Source organism: Ambystoma mexicanum, chromosome 6p (genome assembly GCF_040938575.1).
Source record: "Ambystoma mexicanum isolate Mex_15411 chromosome 6p, UKY_AmexF1_1, whole genome shotgun sequence".
Classification (NCBI taxonomy): Eukaryota; Metazoa; Chordata; class Amphibia; order Caudata; family Ambystomatidae; genus Ambystoma; species Ambystoma mexicanum.
This window is the reverse complement of record NC_090935.1, coordinates 1,198,179,389-1,198,201,112: the sequence shown is the minus strand read 5'-3', so window position 1 is coordinate 1,198,201,112 and position 21,724 is coordinate 1,198,179,389. Positions and strand designations below refer to the sequence as shown.

General features: G+C 44.0%; 1 protein-coding gene across 1 annotated transcript in view; it reads right to left on the bottom strand.

The window, feature by feature from the left end:
* PCSK5 (proprotein convertase subtilisin/kexin type 5) overlaps positions 1–21,724 on the bottom strand; it is a 1,619,480-nt gene that overhangs the window by 167,314 nt on the left and 1,430,442 nt on the right. The window lies entirely within an intron of this gene.

The window sequence follows — 21,724 nt, the reverse complement described above, 5'->3', positions numbered from 1 at the left end:
ACCTCCGAATATGCACCCCACCCTAATGTTCAATCCTACATTTTGCCCTTTCCAGGATTGGGTGTAAACCCATATGTATGCTACGAAAGCGCACCCACAGCCCAAGCTTAAACCCTCCCAAAAATGTAGTCCAAATAAGTATACAAGTCTATCATTTATTTTAGACATTTTACTGTTAGGGTGGGTGTTGTGACAGGTGGAAAGAGCACATGCGCAGAAGGGTTTCAGCTTAAATCACTATCACAGACATATTTGGCAAATATAAACATCAGTAGTATTTCTAATGTACCCAAAATGCTCTATGATTTTATGCAAATTAGCCAGGTCCAATCTGTTGCCCTTTTCCTTCTTATAAGTGGTTTATGTACAGAATGACTGTAATTCACTAACTGGGGTTTATTTTAAAAGCCATGTCTGGTAGGATAAGTGTAAAACGAGACATAAAGGCTTATACCAGTCTTTCCACTTGTTTTAGAGCTCCATGGCATTTAAAGAAATCAATTGCAGTCAGATTGGAGACATGAGTGGAAATACCTTCCACCACCTAATTTCTGCTCTGTCTGCAAAACCACCTCGTTTTTCTGCCTGCATGAGATTTTCAAAAAGGCATAAAACAAATGGATTCTTATTGAGTCGACTGACATTTAGCACCTGGTAAAAGAAGGCAGATAACATAGGGTTCCATTGCAAAGGCTGTCTGTGAAGGGTAATTTGCAAGGGCAAAAGGTGGCATACACTTGTGTATGCCGGTTTTTGCCCTGCATTTTGGCACTCCACTGTGCAAAGTGAGTAAACGCTGCCTGGCATGCTCACAATTCAGCAATTCTCTTCTGCAATTCACTGTTATCAGTTCAACATGATGCATGGGAATGCTATGCTAGAGGCAATAAACATAGAACACATGATTATATTGAAAAGCACTCAGCAACTGAGCATAAGAAGAAACAGAAGGCGTCGGTTCCTAGAATGTTACTACAGTTTCCTATCATTTAGCAAACAAAGAACACATTTCCTTTGCTGTACTATACTGCTGAAACATCTGACTTAGTTTCTTAATGTTGCTGATTTGTTCTTTCACCCCGAAGTTGACAGGGTTCTGTAAAATGTGAGGGAATGTAGCAGTAAAACCATCACTGGGATAGTTTCATACTCGATACTGTGCAAGTCAAACATATTTAAAGCCTCCCTGTAATAAAATAGGAAATTTAGAAATAATTCATGAACCTGCATGTGCACTATTATTTTGAAGTGCATACAAGATTGTTTGCAACTTACCCCACCCTTATATTATTCGGTGGGATTATACAAGTGCCCAGTGAAACTGTTTTTTTGTAGAGCAGCGAGTTTCTATGCCCAATGAAACTATGAAAATTTGAAAAGGATGCAGATTGAGTAAAAAGCATTCGATCTGTCTGGATATCCGCTGCCCTAATACTGTATACGAATAATGTCAGGCATAATACATAACCATTATCCCTTGCAGGCTAAGTAAATAATATTACAATGTTGCTCTCCAATGATAGGGTAATGTTTAAAATAGTATTCACTGAGCATGACATTTGCCTACTGAAAATCCTTAGGGCAAATATTTAAGTTTAATAATGCGTTAATTTGCAAAGGGACCTCTTCCTTGTGTCACATATGTACAAAGGATAGCAAACATAGGATGAGGTTACACATCCAAGTGGCCTGCTTACTTATGGTAAGTATCCGATAGTTGAGCTGACAGTTGGGTTACACAGTGTGGGTGGATAAAACCTTTGCTAACGCATCATGAGTAACAGAAATCAGTAATGAACATTATTCATATTATAAAAAACATAACAAAGTGATATAGGTACAAGTGTGGTAACATTTGAAAGAGACAAGGTAGGCAGAGTAAAGGTGTGCCTGTAAAATCGAAATGTGCTGTGGGGCGGAAGTTAGAGTCATAGAGAATGTGTGTGGAAGCGTCATGGTGAGGAGGGGAGATAATTTGGATAATGTGTGCAGGCATGTCTTTGTTGGATCTTCTGGTCACTGACCGCCTTTTCAAATTAGCATTTAACCTCTGGTGGATGCATTCTGTTTTTAGGTTTTTAAGGACTCGCATGGATAGTAGGGTAATGCAAATAGGCTAGACGTGAACAGCAAGACTAGTTAGTATAATCTAGCTTTGTTTTAAAAGAAAGGAAATGTTAGGTACATGCTGTGGCTTGTGCCTTATTACATCTTTTAGAACACATGGGACTTGTCTGTGTGCGCTGTTAACACTCTTCTGACTGGCACCCAGAAGGAAACTGGGCAAGCGCACATGCGCATAGCAAAGAGTTAACATTGCTCTGCAGTGCAATTTCTTTTTTCTTTTTTTCTATTCACTTCACATGTGTTTGCTCACAGTCCCAATGACAGCTGGGCTCATAAACTAAGACTGTTAGGATTATAAAGTGCTGCAATTGTTCAACAATAACAGCTCAGATATTTTCAACCATGGAAGTGCAAGGAGAGTAATGGTTCAATGGAAGGGGATCATATGAAAGGGTGGGAAGAGGCAATAGCAGAGCTAACGTCAAAGAGGGGAAAGGAGGTGAGGGGAGGTGTCCCACTGATGGGGCATGGATTAATACAGGGGATGTATGAGGACATGGAGTGTGCATCTCGCCTTCAGATGAGATCGCTCCAGAGAGAGGACAAGGGCTGAAAAGGTATGTATACAGAACACTGCTTCTCTAGAAGAGACTTTGCTGTAACAGGTCAGGTATTGCATTGGTCTATGTGACTATTCGCCAGGTATTGTCACTTCTCCCCAATGGGAGTCCTTTACCATGAGGCTAGGGAAGTGCGGCCGCTACCCAATTGTCTCCCTAGAGGTGGTTTAATGCGGGAGGACCTCATGGGGAGGACTCCCCTTCTGGGGATAAGGATGATCACCTTTTAGCCCATGTCACATCTCAACCTTCCCTAACATACCATCCATGCAAAACAACTTCCTTGAGAGTAGACCCATGTATTTATGTAGTTTAGGAGAAAAAGCTACAACGGAAAGTACCAGGATGAAGAAAAGCACAGGAAACATGAAGATGACTGGTTGTGCTAGTACTGGTACGAGGTGACCCCGAGGATGCATGAAGATCAGTCCCTCAAGAATAACAACAGACTTTGACAATCTGCCATGGCGGGACTGGCAACATTGTATAAGAAGAGAAGAAGGGCTGAAGACTTGGCTAAGCCCAGCTGGCAGAGGCAGCAGGTGTGGAAACCATCCAGAGCAGGAGTTTCAAATCATGTCGGCTTACCGTGGATGCTGAGGGAGTTCTCCATTGGTCCAGCTGGAGTGGACCCGAATAGGAAGCAAGAAGAGGTAGCCGAGCAGGCAAGTACAGTGTATAGCCACCGTGGTGCTACGGAAGCACGGGAGAGAAGCCAGAAGAGCTTGGGAGATGCGCCCAACTGCAAGGAAGCCCCAGTGCTATACCAAAAGTAACAGGAGGTCTGAGTGACCCGGAGGGCACACGGAGAGGAGGAGAGAAAGGTTTGAGTGACTTTCCACCTGCCCAGTATTAACAGTCAAACTATTGGGGAGGGTGGACCGAGCATCTGAGGAGAACTTCCTCATTGCACTGGCAGTAACAAGCCAACTGACCACCAGAGAATGGTCTGGGACCCCAACAAGAATGCACCAGACATTTGAGGAGAACTTCCTTGTTGTAGTGGTAGTAACAAGCCCACTGAACACCATAGAAGGTTCTGGGACCCCAACACGAGTGCACCATGCATTCGAGGAGAACGTCCTTGTTGTAGTGGCAGTAACAAGCCCACTGACCACCACAGAAGGGTCTGGGACCCCAACACAAATGCATCAGATAGCCAAGGAAAATGTCCTTGTCACAGTGGCAGCAGCGAGGCCACTGACTGCCAGAGAAGGGTCTGGGACCTCAACACAAGCATATCGCGCATCCAAGGAGAACTTCCTCATCACAGTGGCAGCAATAAGTGCACTGACCACCAGAGAAGGGTCTGGGACCCAAACCCAAGTGAACAAGTGAACTGTTCATCAGAAGAAAACATCATCATCACAGTGGCACAGAAAGGTCCACTGAGGTCCTGAGAAGGACTTTGGACTTTTCTAATGCCAGGGGAAGGGAGTAATTCCCCCTGGCTTTGGTGTGAACTATATTGGAGTGTGGGAACCAATATCAGGAGAAGGAAGTCCTTCTCCTGGTTCTGAAAGTTGAATGGTGCAAATGTTTGTTGGAACCACAAGCCAGGGGAAGGGAGTCAGTCCCCCTGGCATCCTTTTTCCAAAGAACATTTCTGGAAATACCACCCAAACACCTGGAGAAGTGAGTCACTCCACTGGAGAAGGAACTTTCTGTTGACTTATTCTTTAGTTGTAGTGTAAGGGATAGAATTAGGTGTGATACAGGATGGTGGAGTTTGATTTTGACTGACATTCTGACAGATCCTTTAGTATTAGTTAGAGGCAGGGAACCCCCCACGCCCCTCCCCCCTCTTAGAACATAGGGATAGTGAGGCTTTCTTTTCTTGAAAATAAAGGCTTTTGCCAAACAAAATGCCACCCTTGTGTCACCATCCTTTTTCAACACCCTTACACCTAGCATCTAAAGTCACCAAGAGAGTTCACACCCTTTGAGAGAAACCAAAGAATTGATGATCAGGTTATTTCAACAACTGCAATACAAGGCTTCCAAAAAGAGACTAAGGGCACATGCCTGGTCAATCCCTGACTTGATCCTTTCAAAGGGTGGAGTGTTGAGTTGGCATCCCCAAACAGTTCTCATAAATGCCTCCAGTCTTAATAAAAGGTGGTTTTGATAAGGCTCTTAATCTCTGTACCAATTCCTAAACCACATGTTCCTGGGAACAGCTTTCAATCCATCAAGCTTCAGAGAAAGGGAGTTCTGTTTATTTATTAAACCTTTTGCCCCTTTCAAGTTGTTTTTGACCTATCCTTTATTTCAGGTGAATGATTTTGTGCATCTGCTCTGATCGACTGAGCTCATCCTGCACTGCATGTGAAAGGCTCTATGTCCCTGGGCTAACCATTCCAGATACACCCAGCCTTTCAGGGGGAGCCTTTGTATACCTCTGATATTACTCCAGCCTGAGAGATGGAGGGCTCTGTACCTATGTGCTAATTCCAGCGGTCTGAACTGTTTTTAGAGGTTCCCTGCCACTAGATAAAAATAAGGTTTTGTTTAGTGCTTCCTGCAGCTTCCCTCCTACCTCTATGCCCTATAATAATAGGCGTTGTTATTAGCAATTGTAATGTCTTAAGCAAGCACTTAACTTGTCAGCCTATCTTATAGATACGAACACCAGAAATCATCCTTTCTGCATGTGACCAGTTCCATTTCCCCTATGTGAATCCTCAGATGCCTTCTTTCCTACAAGCATAGTTCCCAGTCTCTGAAGAGATTGCCCTGACCCATTACTTCTGCATATTGAATATTCTCCATCCCTACATGAACCCATCGTTTCTAGGGCCAACAGTCTCCCCATTCATTGTGAACCCAACTTTGGATCAGTTGACCTGTTTTATACCCTGGAGGTGACTCCCGGTAACCTGTCCTTAATACGGGTGACATTTTGTCTGTCCTTGGTTGAAGAAAGAGAACAGGTTGTTCCACTGAGTGACATATTGTATACCCCTGAGTGAGTGAATCACAAAAACCATCCTTCATATAGGTTATGTTATGTTATTCATATTTATAATTAGCACTTTCACCTAAAAGCATCTTTGCGCAAGGAAAACAAGGACACAACCTTGCCCATTATGCTGCTAGATCCGAAAGGTCTTCAGTGCATGCCTGAATTGAAGATGATCGGCAGTGCCTCTAAGGTCAGAAGGTAAACCATTCTACAATTTGCTAGCTGCACACGAGAAAGCTCGTCCACCCACACGGGAAAGGCGAACCTTCGGAAATGCCACCAAGTTGGAATTGCCAGAACAAAGTGGCCGTCGAGGAATATAGGGGCGAAATTTGTCCTGGAGAACTCAGCTCCCTGCCGAAAAAAAGGCCCGCTGGACCAAGCACAAGGATTTAAATTTGATCCTCTGGGCAACTGGGAGCCAGTGAAGGGCCCGAAGCACAAGGCACATAGGTGGAATTAGTTGCCACCCTAGCTGCTAAATTTTGCACCAGTTGTGGGAGATGCATGGAACCCATTGGCTGTGCCAGGTAAAGCGTGCGTTGCAATAGTCATTCTGACTGGTAATTAATGATGCTATCACCAAAGGTCGTAAATGTTCAGGCAGAATTGGAAGTACTTTCCGCAACACTCTCAGGAGAAAGTGCCCAATCTTACACAGCGCGCTTACTTGCAGTGTCATTGATAAGGAGGACGACAAAAGGATCCCTAAATTACTGACCACCGTCACCAGGATGGGAAGATCACCCAAAGTTGGGGCCAGAAAGAAGATGTCTACAAAGAAACAGAAGGAGAAGAACCAACCACCAGGACTTCTGTCTTGTCCCCATTCAGTTTAAGCCAGTTCACACTCATCCAACTCCCCACTGTCGACAGACACTCACGCAGTTCCTGATCTGCCGTTGCTTGGTCCCGATCTAGTTGGACCAGGATCTGAGTGTCGACAACATAGGAATAGCAGCGGAAGTCATAGGAGTGGATGAGGCGACCCAGCGGCTGAATATAGATATTAAAAAGCATGGGGGACAAGGCGGAGCCCTGTGGGACACCACATGATAGTGCACAGGAAGATGACAGAATGGGGGGTAGAGAAAGTGACTGACTCCTATCCGTTATGAATGAAACATACCAGGCCAGGACGGGCCTCGAGAGGCCTGCTGCATGTACGCGTGACAGAATGTATTCCTTATGTTAGTCTCATTAATCCATTCTTGATCCCCATGTTTTTTATTCTTAATTGTATTGTAATTGTGGATCATTTTTCTCCTTGGCACATCTAGCAGATCTTGAGCTTGCCCTAAGAAAGCCACTCATAAGATACGGTTACTTTGCAGAGGCACTTGGCCCGTCTCTAATTACTGTTGGATGTATAGGCAGTTGTGGGAGCTCAACTAGAGTGATTACGCTTACATGCACGCTCACAGTTTGTTACTGAGAGATTCTCGACTTTTGACTAAATCCCCACTACCCATCAATCCCCACTACCCATCCTTCCTGCTAATTTCTCTGTTACTGGTGAATCCCCAAATCCCATCCCTCCCACTAGTAACCAGCTGATTATCCTGGGGCCACTCCTCAGAACCAGGCCTTCCTATAGGTGATTGAATTGCCACCTCTTTGCTAATCATCAAAACCTATTCTTCCAGCACAGCAATAAACCTGTGTTTGTATAACACTTACTGGCACAGTTTTGCATTTTAATGAATGAGTTTCTGTCTTCGTGCTGACACCCAGTGCCCATTCTTTTGACATGTAGCAGGTTCTTTGCCCATGGTCGAATCTGCCAAACCCATCCTTCTTGAAGCTGAGAGGCTCTTTGTCCCTGAGAAAATTCCCAGAATCCACCTCTCCCATAGGGGACACATTTTCTTTCAATCTATGAATCCATAGAGCAGCCCATCCTTCAGGGATGGCTCTAGAGGCCTGGCATTTCCCCCCGACTCCTTCCTTGCTATGAGTGAGACATATCCAAAATCGAACATTTCAAATGCAGTGTTTTGTCCCTGGGATAAGTGACAATCCCCTATCAACAGGCAGGCTCCTAGAGTCCATAAATCTTTTGGGCGATAGTCCATGGGGCTTGTTGAATCCCTTTTGCTCATACCTTCCACAGGTGAAAGGTAATCTTAAAAACTCTCCTTGCATACTGAAACCATCCTTCTTAGAGGTGGCAGGTCCTTTCCTTCTTGCAGGCTGAAACCATACTATAACAGCTCATTTACTTTGCAATTGTGACTATGCAGTAATTTGGTGAAGTACTGCTGTTAAACCACTTCAACGCTGCAATCCTAAATGTACATCTAGCAATGTTGGTGTTACACACATACCGTCCCGGCGTTGCTCTCCCGCAGCCTCTGGATCACTGTGCCACATCTCCATGCTGAGGCACCAATAGCTTGAAGTCCATGGTGCTCCACGTTGTTTCTCCATGTTACAGCATCCCTGGTTGTTGCCATGGCGACTGACACCTCTCAATGGTGGCGGACGGCGCTTCCACAATTCAGGATCACTGCTGTAACGTGTTCCACTTCACCTCATGTGACCCATTGACACTGCAGCATTGATATGAAAGTCTCTGCTCCCTCCCCCTTCCTTTATTTGCCCCCCCCCCCTCCAGCACTATCTGAAATATCATCAGGCCTAGTACAATAGTCGCTTGTTTTGTTCCTCTCCCTCCTTTCTCCGCCCCCCTCCTCACCTCTTTTTAATCTCTGATTCTACCAGAAATGTCGTCAAGCCTAGTACGGTAGTTGCCTGTCTGTTTCCCATTTCCTTCCTATGAGTGTTTTAGCTCTTGCACTATCTTGAAATGTCATCAGGTAGAGTATGATAGTTAATTTCACATCCTTACTGTTCATGGCCTGTATGAATGTCATTGTATTTTCCCTTGTTCCCTCCCTTGCCGTGAAGCACTTTGAAACACATTGTGTATAGGCGCTATAGAAATATACTATCATATCATATCATATCTACAGGTTTTTGTGCTTCTCAGCTGTTTCGGGAGTTTGGCATTCCGAATTTCCTGTTTCTTCCTGCTTTCCCGGACTTTAAGACCATGTCTACTGGATTATGGGTTGCTTTGGATCTGCCCCTGGATTGTGTTGAACTGCTTGGTACTCTTGCTGTCTGGTTTTTTGATCTTCCAGGATTTTTTACTCTGGAACTTTTTTGGAGTGCCATTCTGTTTTGGGACGTTGACCAGCTTGCAACATTGACTTTCCTTGTTACATCTGGGACTTGGTGGACTTGCTCTGGCTCCTTCCCAGGACTCACTCCATCAGTCCTTAGTTTGCACCCTTGTGCCGTTCAGGATAGGGCTTCCTACCACACGACGTCCTCGTGGAGTCGGGCCATCCTTTCCTTCTTCACTTGCCTACTCCCACATCAGGTGTGTCATTTGCACTAAAGAACTCTCCAAGAGATTAAATAGGATTATTCCTACATTGATACATGATTTGCAATCAGATGTTAGGCCCACGGAAATGGTGAAAGACAATATCAGAACACAGCTACGTAGTTTATGTCAGGAAAGATACTCTAAGGATGACAAATGTGCTTATCACTGGACGCAGAATAGGAGTTCAACAAATCCTAGATCCTGTTTTAGTTTATTGCACAGAAGAAACACTCCTATAAGAAGTGTATTGAACAACATGGTGGTGCATGGATCTCCTGTTGTGCTTCAACTTTTAACATGTTTGAAGGGATTGCATTGCAACCAGTTCATCAGTTCAAGGTTATTGTTAGACGCAAAGACAAACTTTGAAACCTCTTCGGGATTAAGTGGGCTATCAGTAACCAATTATAAATTATAAATAATCAGTCTAGAAATGGGTTTATGGTTCGATTCCCAACTAATACAATTCTAGTGTCCTTAGTTTCTGAGACGACTCTATTCAAATATGCCAAATACCCTGACTTGTCTCCACTAGGAGCACACATTGAACTCACAGTTAGTATTTTTTCACTAACATGCATTTATCAAACCGAGTTGGCCTCTGTCATCTGTTGTGATGCGTTGTGCTGCGTCTTTCACAAGATGTCGAGGAGCCACATGTAGAAAAGGAAAGCATCTTTGTTTATCAGTTACAGAATCAGGATAGCAAAGCCCCAAAAGTACAACAGGACACACACATAGCTAAGGGACATGCACCATCACACCCAATCACTCCAGCAGCTTCTCTCCAGCTGCCACTCTAAGAACACTCAGCAGGTCACACCTACACAGCATATCATAGCTAGAGAGGAACTTAAGGACGTGTCGATTGTGGAAATCCCCTCAAGAACTGTGGACGAATAGACACGTCCTGCATTGCTGTCATAAATTACAGACTATAACATAGACAGTATTTGCAAAAATCTGTCTATGATCCAGATTTGTTAAAGAGTCAACATGTCAGGAAGTGGTGTATCAGTGGGAGAGTGCTCTCGTTTAATATTGCGATATTTAACATCTGGCGACTTGTGGAACACAAATTGTGAATTTAACGATGACTCAAATGTGGTACGAAAGTACATCAACAACGTTTTGTTAAATTGTTGATCATTGGCATTTATTTGTATTTAATAGTATGCATAAGCTTCACTTGTGCTTGTATGGCGTTGTGCTATGACAGGGCATTTATGAAAGTAAGTATAAAATGTGTAATAAATGTTGAATAATGGAATGCAAATAGAACATCATGTTAGTGGTTGCCATGGGCGATTCAAGATTGGACGATGTCAATTTCACAAATGTAAAATGTTTGTGGAAATTAATTTTGGAAGGAAATATTAAGTCGCAGGTGATCTAAGATAGGATGATGGCAAATTGTATTATATCTATCCATTTTGGAAATTAATTTTATAAGGTAATTTTAATGTCATTTTATTAATGGATTTTTATGATTGCTAAGTATGTGAAAAGTTTTGAATTGAACTAAAACACATTAAGAATAACATAAATCAAATCTATATCTTACCTAGAACACTGTGACATCGCCATGCAAGCAAGGAAGACGGAACAGGAAGAAAGCACATCACATTATCATCCTTCCAAACTCTGGCTATGTGTTGTGTAAGGAGGTAGAAAAGAAATTGAACAGCAATGTAAAGAACAATAGGTTTAAACATTCCTCTTAGTGACTTCAGTTTGATGCTCTTCCTAGGTTTCTGAGGTTTTGATTGGTGATCTGGACTTGTCCCTAGTTGAGCCTTCAGATGCAAAATCTATTTGTTTCTCCGGATTCTCCCTCTCCTGCTGTCTACCGGTGGAGTGCTTTTGATATTTGAAACTACTCCACCTATCTTCTTTAGGGGGTTGATCGTGTTTGGAAGTTAGATGATCAGAGACAGCGGGGACGGATAACGTGTCCATGTCTTCCTGAGCTGGAGGTTTAAAAAATAAAAGTGTGACTGCATCTGGTTCCAGGACCACTGTCATTGTCATGCGTGCGTCTGTGATAATCATTTCGGCTGGTCCCAGTATAGCCTTATAGACAGAGGGAGGGGTCATTGTCACGGGATAATGACCTGCCACCAAGTTATGGCCCAAGGAGAAGCTGAGAGCCATGAGTTGAGGAAGGGACATTATCCTTAGTGACAATGGACCCTCCCAGGCTATTAGCACATAGTGGTAGTAGCAATCCATGTTTTGGCGATGAAGTAAAAACGTTACTCTAATAGTGAGTAAAGTAAACAGACAATCTGAGTAAATGAGTAAATTAAATGGGGTTTTTTTTGTAGCGTTTAAATAACAAGGTTGTATTTATAAGTTAAGTATTTTAATTGCAAACCTGGCTGGACTGGAATGGGTTTAACATTAGCATGTATTAGGTGTCATGTAAAAGAAAAAGGTTAACCTATAAGAAAGCTAAAGCATATTCCCAAGTTTTAGCTTTTCTTTCTGGTGGGTTAAATAGGATATTGCTGTGAAAAATGTGGAAGTGTCTTGTTAAATGAAACTTGTGTCTGGAAATTGTACTGTTGTTTTCCTGCTTGCTTTTGGAGTTAGAATGTAGTCAATACTAGTAGTTCATGATTGCTCTGTGAACATTCTGATTGGCTGAGAGGAGGTCAATAATGATCTCCATCTGCTGATAGGCCATATTGATGGCCTCTACTTTGAAGTTCTGGCCTTAGCTACAAGAAAGATTTCATTTTGTCCATTGTTGGTTTGGAGTAGTCTGCCACAATGAAGATATTGTGGTCTTAAAACAAGATTTTATTTTTCCCTAGCCATTTGCAGTATTAAATGCATGTGTTAATGCCATAGGAGACTATCTATGGGCCTGATTCACAGAGCATTTCCCTATGGGATTGCACCATTATAAAACCCTTCTGTGACTAAGGCCCTATATGTGGTCTTGGTCCTTTTCTGCTTTACTCATCCTGCGATCTGATCCCGTGGCAGCGCTGGATTGCTATAGGGGGGTTCCAAGGTTGATTGAAGGTGTTCTGGCATCCGTGATCCTTGTATGTGTGAAGTCTGCTGGCTGACAGAAGAGATGGAGTCTTTAATTAAGGAGTCTGCCAATGTGTTATCTATGTGTTGCTGTATTTGATTACCGCTAGAAGAGCAACATAGCAAGTCTGCAAAAAATGGATTCAGTGTCTTGTTTGTGTCCCCAAAAAATAGGGCTTTGCAGTGTGCCTCCTTTTCTTTTTCCATTATGAGAAAGAGGCAACGATACCACATGTATAATTTAGTATAGATGATGTTGTATAATGAGTGCAGCCTTTGCACAGTGAGGGACGTTGACAATTGACAGCTTCTTACGTTGGGAAACCCGGGGCAGGTGACTTTAAATCAAACTGTCGCAAAAGGAACCCTGTAATAGTTTCGAGCTCTTTCCGGAATGCCTTGCCAATATGGTGACTGGAGAACCTTGCTCGTCTTAATGATATGATATGGCATTTATAACGCGCCTATACACAAGTGTTTCTAGGAGCTGTGGTTAGCTTCTCATTCCCAAGGGGGGCCAGTGTTATATCACACCGCTGGTTAGGAATGTTAGGGCACCTGCTTGGTTCAATAGGCCATGCTCTTGAGATTCCCCACTTTCTTTTCACCACCACCTCCTCCTAATAACAATGGCTTATCTGTTCTCTTTCCACTCTGCTCCTACCTCCATCCGACTCCCCACCTTCCATCTTCTGATTTCTACCTCCCCCAATGCTCCCCTTTCCCTTATCTTTCCTCTGCCATCCCCCTCATGGTTCTCTTTATCTGGCCTTCCTTCTCGTGGTCCCCTCTTCCTTGCCTTCTTCCTTCTCCAGATACATTTTTTTAGTTTAAAAAATATTTTTATTGAGGATTTCCAATATTCTAGCAAACAGTTCATTAAATGTGCTCTCCATTACCTTATTACGCCAAAGGGGCAAGTTAAAATAAGATTTAACAAGTCTGAACAGCTGGAATACACGGGTGCTGCAAATTCATTATGCAATTGGTGCGGGACTGGTACATCAACAGGTGCATCTACTAACCAAAGAACGGAACAGTATTTAAACAATGCGGCGGTACAATTTATTCAATGAGCGATAACTGGGTATATATCAATGCGTTTGTGTTGGGTATAAAGGTAGCCATCCAGTATATGCTGAGTTCATGGTTCGGCTGAGTGCAGTTTCCTGCTAGGTAGTAGAGGGGTAGAGTGAGGAGGATAGAGAAGACGGGAGAGATAGGGAGAAGAACTAGCGGTGTGTGAATAGGTTTGTATCCGTGTGGTGTAGAGAGGGGGAGATTGTTAGAGAAGGAAGAGAATGGAGGGATGTCCCAAATGGAGAACCGTTGAGATAGAGGACCATTTTTCAGGCCTTGGAGGATTGAGCATGGGTTGTGACATGTAGTGGAGGGGATGATCCCTTGTTATGGGATTAGAGGTGCTGGTTAATTTTGTAATTTATATGATTCTCTGAGTAGGTGGTGTTGGATATATATTTAGTGGGAAAGGATAAGGGCCATTGTAGTGGCCACCCAGCAAAACCCATTTATCTTGCTCCCACAGTACTAGTCCTGGGGGAGGGGGTGTCATGAGGGCGGTGGTCAAAGAGATGGCAGGTAGTCCAGTTCTGTTGTGGTGTAACGCTACAAAATATTGTTAGGACGTGTGTACAGGAGTGCTGTTTTATGGAGGTTTGCGTATCTGTGCATTTTGGGAATTGTCTATTACTCTTCATTGTGAGTAGTTTAGAGAGTCTTCTAGAGGGATCTATGTGATCCAACCGCGGCTAATTTGGCCACGGCTGAAATATTTGCATGTGAAATGTACGAACCACAAAAGGTTCGTACATTTCCCATGGGAACACTTGTCCATAACCCCTACATACCCACACCCACGACACCCCACCCACACCCCCAACATACCCCCACCCCACTTAACTGTCATTGCGTTGCGCTGTGTCCCTGCAGCGCCAATTCCCTTTCACTTCTGTGATCGGGAACCGGTGCTGCAGGGTCCTTTTCTTTTTCTTTTTTCTTCTCTTTTCTTGGGAGCTGCAGGGGTTTCCCCCACAAACCCCGCTCAGTATACTGTAAAGGATAGTGAGCGGGGGACACCCCCGCAGCCCCTGTTTTATTTATTATTTTTTTTCAGGTGTGCTGCGGGGTTGTGCCCCGTAACACCCCTCTCACTATACCAGACAGTATAGTGAGCGGGGTGTTGCGAGGGACACCCCCGCAGTCTTTTTTTTGTATACTTACCTACAATGCTACCACCAAAGGTTCGAACTTCTGGTGTTTGAACCTTTGGTGGTAGCATTTTTCCATCTATTTGTACGGTCGGACCTTTTGTTTTCGGTCCGATCGTACAATTCCTTCTAGAGGTCTCCAGATATGTGTACATTTGGTATGTGATAAAATATCCCATTGTAGTGTTTTTTCCAATTTGTGGGACAGACATGTTGAGTTGCACAATGCCCTGTGGGAGGAAGGATCTTCGTGCTTCCAGCGGGGTGTGATCATTTGGATTGCTGTGTATATCTAGGAGCAGGGTGTATTTGGAGGTGTGGTTAGCTCCCTGGGTATCACATTTGTTCATCCACACCAGATTTTTCAATGTCCATCTTTACATCAGTGTTTATGCAGAGTTCTTTTAATGAGTAAGCTTGGCTTGGCTGTAGAATATCCTTGATTGTTTGTGATGCTTCCGTCCAAAATCTGCCACTTGCAGTGCAGAAGGATAACATATGCCCAGTGAGCGTTCAAATCCTGGGTTATTGCATCTCTAGCACATTGGATTAGCAGTGATTGTGGCTTTGTGCAACCTGTCAGGAGACCCTTATGCCTTGTTTAGTACAAAGAAGAGGGTTCCAGATTTACTGGCGGATCTTGATGCCTTTCCTATTGTATTGTCTATTTCTTCCCATTGGATGTGATCTAGATTGATTGATACGTTGTGTTCCCATTTCGTGATGAATGTTAGGATATTTATTTGTAGAACTCACCCGCTTGTACTATTGTTTGCTATAGATCGCTGGCTCTATATATTTTCTTTTTTAGCAGCGGATTCCCTGTGACTGATAGGTTTGTGGGTTATCCATTTCTTTTAAGCTTATTTAGGAGGTCAACTAACCCCATGTATTTTCTGTACTCGTTGGCATGTAGACCGTATTTGAGTTGGAGTTCTGCAAATGTAAGCGGGATAGTCTTCTCTATTAGTTGATATTTCATTTCCAGGTGTCCCAGTGCAGTGTCTTTTCGTTGATTGTTACCGCAGCTTTGTACCGAATTGTAGATGACATCAATCTAATACGAGTGCTTTTTGTCATGCAACCCATTGTGGTTCTCCATCTTTACCTATTGCAGGACAGTATGTGCCTTGGTTGATTTGAGCTAGTATGAAGGCATGATGGCATATTTTGATGTTGGGAAACCTTACCCCCCTCTTCCCTCTTTTTCTCAGCTTGGATCTTTTTAATGGAAATTCTAGTGGGTTTCCTTTTTCATAGAAATGTCATGAGGAGGTTGCCCAGTTCCTTATAGAATTTCTTATCGAAAAGGATAGGTAACATAATATCACTGGTATGATCGTTAGTTTGATTGTATCTAGTCTGCAACGCCAAGTCAAGTACACAGGGCAACATTGATCTAATGTTCTCTTGTTTTGGATGATGGAGGATTGTTTTTTGAGCCCATGCTTGGGAGAATTAAATTCCGAAATATTTAATATAGTGCTTTTCCAGCATAGAACACATGTAATTGATATTGGGAGGAATTCAGTCTGACCTTTGTTTAGTTTGTAACCGGACACTCTGGGTGGGGGCATTACATGATGCACAGTAGACCTGGGGTTAGAAGGGAACAGGATGACGTCATCTGCATACGCTGCCACACTACTTTGAAATGAACATTTTGGACTTGGGCTCCTGTTATGTGGCTGTGGTTTTGGCAGGCTTTCTTCTTGTATGGAGGTTGGAGAGAGGACGTCTGATGAAGATAGGGTAATGTAGAAATTCATGAAGACTTGAGAATATCTGAGTCTTTGCTGAAGCTTACCCACCTTCTTGTTCTTGATGGAAGTGATTTTGTTGTTCGTTTTCTTTTGCCTCTCAGGTAGTTATCCAGGAGTCTGCCTGCTTTGTTCGATCCACCATGGTATTTTTCTTAATTGTTTACCAGTGTTATGCTAGCAGCTAATTTCAGTTTGAGTAGGTTTCTTTTTGGGATTGTCATTGTTCCAATTTATTTTTTGAGTAGTGTTTCTTGGAGTTCTTTCTTGTTCTCTTTTTTCCAGGGCCACCTTATTAACAATACCCCTCTGACTGTTGCTTTGTATGTACGTGTCCCATATCATTTCTGTGTTCATGCCCAGGTTTTATTTGGGGAGAAGAATGGAAAACGAAACCCTTCTATTTCTTTTGTGAAGGTGGTATCTTTAAGCAAGTCATTATTGAACCACTATCATTTGTCAGCAGAGGGTGAAAAATTGTCGACTAGTCTAAGTGTGACAGGGGCCTGGCCAGAAAGAATTATCAGGACAGATGGTTTCTTTTACCTGCTTTCCTCCCAACTTCTATTATGCTCCTCCATTTTGTCTTCTCTTGCCTCCTCAGATATGTTCCTGTAGCTCCTGTCATCTCCTTCTTTCATCATGCCTTGCAATCTCCGACTGTCTCAAAGCCAAGCCCCATTTTTATACTAAGGGTTACGGGTTGATGGATTCACTTAGTGTTTGAGTGAACATAGCATTCTCCCCTGCTTAGAGGGGGGTCCTTCAGGGGCCAGTAATGGCCCAACAGTTTGAGCCTAGGTAGGCCAGAGCGAAGTGGAGGTGATTGCTATTCACATGCCGGGGTTCAACTGTGGTGTGAATAGTTTTATTTTATTTACAGGATACTCCGCACGTACTGTGCAAAGCCCAATCTCCTGTAAAAAAAATGTAAAAACAAAATGGGACGGAGCGTGGAGCTGGAGCAGAAGGACCCAGCATATAAATGGGATGGGAGCAGATGGGAGATGGCAGGCAGCAGCCCCGTTTCTTGGCACGGGCAAAGCGGGCAGCTGTCCGGGGCACAATTGCCCTGGTGGGTGCAATCGCCACAGTACCTGCAGCACCTCCAAGCTGGAGAGGATGAAATTCTCCAGTTTGTGGGGCGGCGCGATTGCCGTGGGGAGAGTTCCGTGCTGACGCTGCCTCTTCTGACAGTCAGAGGTTCCCTTGGAGCACTTTCCCAGACACTTGGGGTGGGGCCCATATGCACAATGGGCCCCACCCCACTTCAGTTCCCCCTGCAGCTAAGAACAGCCCCTCCCGTCACAATGCCGGCAGGAAACTGTTAATGATGGGCCATTAGTCACTGAATGGTTTTGTGTCCAGCATTGTGATGGGAGGGGAGCTTTGCCTCTCTGCAGGTGTCCAAGTTAACACTTCACACTCTCTGAGTCACGTTCATACAAGTGCCACTATTGCAGCACAAAAAGCGCTTAAAAACGTTTAACGGTATGCCGTTCTTTGTCTTTCTTTATGCATTTATTTATTTCTTCCTCGAAGAATGGGGGGTTAACTGAAGGGTCTTGGCCTTGCAGGGATGCACCGCGGCCCAGACACGGTACAAACAGAGAATCGTTTGGGCCCACGGTGCATCCCTGCAAGCCCAGGAAATGCCCAAAATAATAGTTTAAAGCAGCCCTTTTTCTTTCATGCTGCTTCTTTTTCAAACTATATATCAATTTCACTTTAAACCACTTCCATTGCACAGGTGATGAGTTTCTTCATTATGCTGATAATAGTTTGACCAGTGTTGCTGAGTAAATACTCTTGAAGCCACTACCCGGTTTATTTATTTATACTATGTTTGTCGGGTACATGGACATGGATAATTTATTTATTTATGCAATGTTTGTCGGATATCTGTATCTGATAAACATTGCATAAATAAATATACATGTACCCGACAAACATTGCATGAATAAATAAATAAATAATCCGGGTCCATGTATCCTTATAACAAGTCAACATTCACACTTTACTGTTTCAAAGCATACACTGATTGTTTATAGGGTTCAGGTGTCTCCTTGTCATTGCCCTTTTGGCTTAGGTTGCCTCAAAACTCCCTTCATTATCTTGTGTTCTTTGTTGGTTGTATATACTGCATCCTATGCCATATTCATGGTCTCTTGGTGTGCCCAGTCCTCCTTATCGGCAGCCTGAGCGGGACTGGGGCATAAAATTGTCCTGGGCAGCAATGAAAAAGTGGCCCACCGTTGCAAATGGTAATTAATTCCTTGTGTGACGGAGTGGCGTGCGGGTGCGGTGGGAGTGGCGCGCAGGGTACAGTGGGAGTGGCGCGCGGGATATGATGTGGGGTTTGGGGGGAGCTCATTCCTAGTGTTTCGCACTGGGCACCAAATGGACTAGAAACTGCCCTAGTAGGCAGGTAGGTGTGAGGGTGAAACTGGGAGCATGGTGGGTCTGAGGAGCGGGCGGGGGCACCCACAGAATGGCGGCATATGGGGAATGGCTGGGAAAAACGTGATGGTACACTGTCTGTTCGCACTGGCATTTCCAGCTAGCCGATTGGCTCAGCGCCCTTCCTCGGGTACAAATGCACATTCAGATGTAGTTGAGAGCAAACTTTGATAAATGGAAAATGAATAGGAAACATGCATTTTGCTCTACCAGGATGAACGTCACGAAAATGTCCTAAAATATGCAGCATGAAAGGTGTATATCTTTGGTAAAGTTTGGCAAAGAATCATCTAACAGGGCCAAAGATAAAAGTATCAGAAAACTAACTTTCCCTATGAGTAGTACAGATTAACCATAATTACAATCATTAATGACTATAACCAGAGATATACATATAGAAATATAAGTAGATAATCAGTCTCCATGTATTATTATGACCTATTATCAGAATGAAAGAACCATTCTGATTGGCACTCGCTGGGGCATAACCCGGCCGGGAATCCCTCGGATTCCACGCCTTTGTCCCCGGAAGGGGCGTGGCAGCCCCTCAGCCAATGAGGAGGCTCGAAGCGGTGCCTTCTCAGCTCTGAGCCTCCACACGGCTGGAGGCCACCTTCGTCCCCCCGCTGGGGCTTCAGGTATGTTTTTTTGTTTTGTTCTCCCTCCACCCTCCCCCCCTCCCAACCCCACTTACCTTCAGCATGCTTTGTCCCTGGTGGGGACGATGGCAGCCTCCAGCCGTATGGAGACTTAGAGCGGGCCCATCCCCGCTCCGAGCCTCCACGTGGCTGGAGGCTTCCATCGTCCCCCGCCGGGGACCCAGGTATGTTTTTTTTCTTTGTTTTTTTCGCCCTTCCAACCCCACTTACCTTCTCTTTATTTTTTTCGGGAGCGGACGCGCTGGGAACAGGAGTGTTCCCAGCGCGTCCGCTCCCGATGGCCGCCATGGAAAGGGAAAACGGACTCCGTTTTCCCTTCCAGGACGGCCATTTTCACAGTCATTTTTTTATTTTCTGTTCTGAAACGCTGCAGTTTTTCGGGACAGACAAAAATGCTTTTAGTACCCCGGTCTCACAGATCTTGCGGGCCGGGGTACTAATAGTAATATGCCCCTCGTGGCGGGGGCATTATCGAGTCAAGTAATGCTCCCCCCGCTCGGGGCATATTGCTTAAATAATGCTATTGACAGGTTCTTGTAGCATGATAATAAACCACGAGCTAAAAACTGAGTGGTTTGCAAATGTCAAAAAATCCTGAGCTACCATTATAGGCCATAATATTCATAACCCATTATGCATTGTATTTTATATTATATGCAAATAAATCCAGCCTGCTAATTGGATGAAAGTTGTAATTCAGGGGACTGATGTGCAACAGCTATAAACTGTGAGTGATAAGCTGATAAGTGATATAATCATATGTAACAAACAGCAATATTGGCTTGTGTTTCATAAGGGTTTGGCAAAACCTTTTTATAGTACATGGTTTTGACTTATTACAGCTGAAAACGATGATTTAGTTTCAAAGAGAAACATGTAGAATAAAAGCAGAAGTTGGAATCCTGCTGAATCCTATTTGGTAGTCTTTTTTTAGTAAACCTAATGAAATGTGTCCTTCCTTAATATTATTTATTAGCACCCTGCTTGAGGGAGCCAGCCAATCAGGTGGCTAGGAACGCAGGCCGAAACCAGCCATCTCAGCCTGCGTTCCAAGCCGCCTGAAGGCCAGTTCCCCCACCCACCATCTTCACCCCACCTCCGGTCCTTTTTTTCCCCATCCCCATTTACCTCATTATGGCAGCATCCAGTGCCACCGTAGCTACTGCTTTCTCTCCACTCTGCTTTTTTTCGCCCGCCATGGAAATGGAAGAGGGGCTCTGTACGGAGTTCCACCTTCTCAATCCATGGCAGCCATCTTGGTAAAGGATTTACTTTCCGTGAATGGGACACCGAGTGAATACTTTTAATAAGCCCTATCCCATCCCATGGGATGGGTGCTAATGGCGTTATGTGCCCATTCCATGGGCTGTACCGGGGGTAACGTCCCATGACCCCCATTAAACTCAGGCCGCCGGGCCGTTTCCCCCGGTATAGCCCATCCAACATAACACCACAATAAGTGGCCTTTGAATGAATTCTTTTTTCATTTTAAAACCACAGGTTTACATTGTAAAACTATTTTCCTTTTTAGAAGCAGGAGGCTCGCTGTTCAGTGCAGAGCGCTGCTAAGACTAGAAATCACTCTATGCTCATTGTTATAAGTTAAGTTACAGTCCAATTAATCTTATGCTGCTTATTAAATACAGGGGAATGATTACAGTAATGCTTTGCAATGTCCAGCTAACAACGTTCATCAGGGCAAGCGAATTGCAGGCGGTATAGTGATTGTTCAAATTGGCTGTTAACCATAGAGAACAGCGAGCCTCAATAAACAGGTCTCTTTTGTAGGACTCTCCTTGTTAAAATCCATAAGTCACAGGAACGCTGCAATTCTCCTGAATTTTGCCGACATTCCCATGATTTTTGACAGCTTTCACATAAATGATGGGCTCAGAAATCACTATTATTTGTACTACAAACATAAAGGAATGCTGATCTCGGGGGTCTGAAACCTTTGGTTCTCCTGATGTTTTGGACTACAGCTCCTATCAGTGCAGACAGCTTAGTCAAGGGTGAAGGATCATGGGCGAAGTGGTCGAAGTGGGCGGGAGCGTTTGGGAGCGGTGTTCCTCTACTTCTTTTAATTAAGTTTTACCGTTCCTATACTTTTATTTTAAAAAGAAACTGTTCCAGAACGGTTTCGTTTTAAAATAAAAGTGTAGGAAGAGGTTGGAGCTTGCACTTTGCATGCACTGCACAGGACGTTTCCTTAAAGAGCAGGCACATGTGTTTTAGGGGTTTTATTGTGCATGGGAGGGGGCGTGGCAATGGGGTCTGTGGGGAGCGATGCAGGCCAGCAGGGAACATAGTTCCACTACTTCTTTTCATACACTTCGACCACTGCATGGGAGTCATAGTCCAAAATATCTGGAGAGCTGCAATGTACATACCCTTTATTAGAGTAAGGCCTGGTATAAGAAAGAGTGATGCACAAGTAATCATTCGAAAACATGTATATATCACACACACACACACCGAAGTGTCCATCTGTGCTAAATGAAAGTGATTATGCTAAATGGTGGG